We start from the raw sequence: 2,605 nt of genomic DNA, 5'->3' as shown, positions 1-2,605 counted from the left end.
ATGCAGGACTCAAGGGATAGACATGTCAGAAATCAATATAGAACAGAGAGTTATTGTCATCAATAATCCCCATGGAGAAATATCTTTAAGAGCCACACCAACCTGGCTCCCTCTTTGCGCAGAGCGTCCCCTGTGTGCCTGTGACTTTTCCTTCTAGGATTTTATTACTGCTTTCGTCTTTCTCACAATGTTACTCACAAATCATTATTCCTCTAACCTGAAGCTCTTCTCCTTTATACAATTTACACCAGTAGAGTGGTTTTATAATCATTTTTAGAACAATTTGTGTTATTAATTTCATTAGGAGATATAAAGATGATACTTACATTAACAACCAACTCTTGATTTTAGTATTTTTTAAAGCAAAAGTGAAAAATTTCTTGAAAATTCAGTTATTGTGTGTGACAAAGCAAATGAGTATTCAGCATTAATTTTCATACAGTATAGATAGGTTCAAACATTCAAAAACTTATTTTATGAAAATATATCCAAATTAAACTGGAATAGTATCACACGTAACTGGATATCATAAAATTGTGAGATAAACTAGGAAAATGTACTCTTGTAGGTACTTGGGGAGGAGAGATACACTAATACTACACCATACTCCTTCAGTATGTTCTTTTTCTTTTTTTGAAAGTTAAAATAAAACTATATTTAGAAAGGCTGAAATGATTGTATGCTAATTTGAACAGGTAAGTTTTACAAGGAATGACTTGAAAATCCTCTTTTTGACAAAACATCCTCTAAGAGCTGGATTCCATTATATGTGCCTCGTTCTTTCTCCAGACCTGGACAAGGATACATAACTGATTTTTCACAAAGTGATTCTTTCTTCCTTTCCTGTGTTTGGAGGTCCTTGCTCTCTCTCAGACAGTTCCTCTGAAACAAACTTGCCTCCCCTCCTCCAGCCAGCCCCAGCGGGTTCACCCAGGCTCTGGGACTAGGATGGGAGGTAAGATGTGTGACTGTTTCTTCACCGGGTTTTAACATACGTTCTTAACATTTAGTTATAAGCTAGTATATGTTACTATGCACATGCATATATATACACACACATACATGTATATGCACACTAAAGTCATTTTAATAAAGAGTTAATTTTCAGTAAAAAATAAGTTAATTGGATAGTTACTATTCTTCACATTTATCACTGATGTAACCCACATGGTTTCTTCATTAACAATCTGAAACAGCACAGTATGATATCTGGTGATAGCTACTGGGATTTCAACCATAAGCCTTGGAAGAAACTAACTCCCTTACAATCCAGTCTTCTGTCAACTCCAAATATAACAGATATAATAATCATGACTGATTTACCCAATTGCAAAAATAAAATCTCTACAAATATAATATGTACAGAACATGATTTCACATCTTTATTTTCACATTAAATGTATCCACAAAGACTTGAAGCATGTGGAGCTATATTTGAGTTGGAGCATTTACTGTTGTTCTTCTCTTGATAAATAATGTATATTTTAATTAATGCCTCTCAATATTCCTTATTTTCAAAACCTAAACGCTTGTATAACTCTTTCTCAGGTTTCCCCAACTAAACAGACTAGATGTTTCTCACCCACATATATATAACAACATACACACCCACATACACACATATACACTCACAATTCAAAACACTGGAGGTGTGGAGTATAACACATATTTGTATTTTCTGGATTCTCTATATTTATTTCCTCCTGTTAATTCAGAATTAAAACTTAATCATGATTTCAATGTAAATACTTGTTTATGAGAGTGAATCCTCATATAAGATTGTTAGAAGTATATCACATTTATTTACTCCCTACTTTAAGGAGAAAACTCAACTCATTAACTCATACTTGACTGAATTGATTTGACCTCTAGTGAAATCATTTCACTTGGCCACCATGAAGCATTATGACATCAAAATAAAGCATGTCATATGCATGACTCCTAACTGCTCTCTTAAAATGGTGATCCACTAGGCATACATATCAAGTGTTCTTCAAATGTTCCATTAAAATATATACAAAGATGCACAATATTGCATAACTAGTGTCAGCTAATAAGAGCTAAGATTAATTGACTGTTAAATACTCTACTAAGTACTTACATGATTTTCTAGTATAAAAATTCATAGTTCAATGTGAGTGACAGTGAATAAACTGAAGATCATCAAGGTCAGATACTGACCCAGATTCATATAGCAAATATATGCAGAACCAAGTCTAGACTCCAAGTCTCCTTGATTCTAAATTTTGTGTCCTTTCCTATACCACAGTGCCTTTCTGAAGAGGTTAGCAAAGCCTATAGATTATATTTCTTTTTAACTGATAAAAAGGGAGTGAGGAGCACATTCTTGAATTAAACACCCATGTTCCAAAATTTTCTGTTTTATTAATTCCCATCTTCTAAATTTAATTTTAAGAAAAATTCACTTTATTGACAAGAAAAGTTGCTACTATCATCCACATATAATGCTGACTGAACAAAGTCTTAATTGTAGATAAGAAACATAGAAAGAAATATTTCTATTTCTTTCAACGCCTGAAATTTTATTTTCAGTGCCTGAAATTCAAGCAGGGGAACAGCATACAAGGAACATAGTTGGGAAATG

The 2,605-nt window shown here is 33.1% G+C and overlaps 1 non-coding gene across 1 annotated transcript; it reads right to left on the bottom strand.

The window, feature by feature from the left end:
• Positions 1-864: 864 nt before the first annotated feature.
• Positions 865-985, bottom strand: LOC137216243 (small nucleolar RNA SNORD22). Its single transcript, XR_010939660.1, has one exon. It is a non-coding gene; the product is annotated as a small nucleolar RNA SNORD22 (small nucleolar RNA).
• Positions 986-2,605: the final 1,620 nt, after the last annotated feature.

Source organism: Pseudorca crassidens, chromosome 21 (genome assembly GCF_039906515.1).
Source record: "Pseudorca crassidens isolate mPseCra1 chromosome 21, mPseCra1.hap1, whole genome shotgun sequence".
Classification (NCBI taxonomy): Eukaryota; Metazoa; Chordata; class Mammalia; order Artiodactyla; family Delphinidae; genus Pseudorca; species Pseudorca crassidens.
This window is presented reverse-complemented; position numbering and strand designations above follow the sequence as displayed.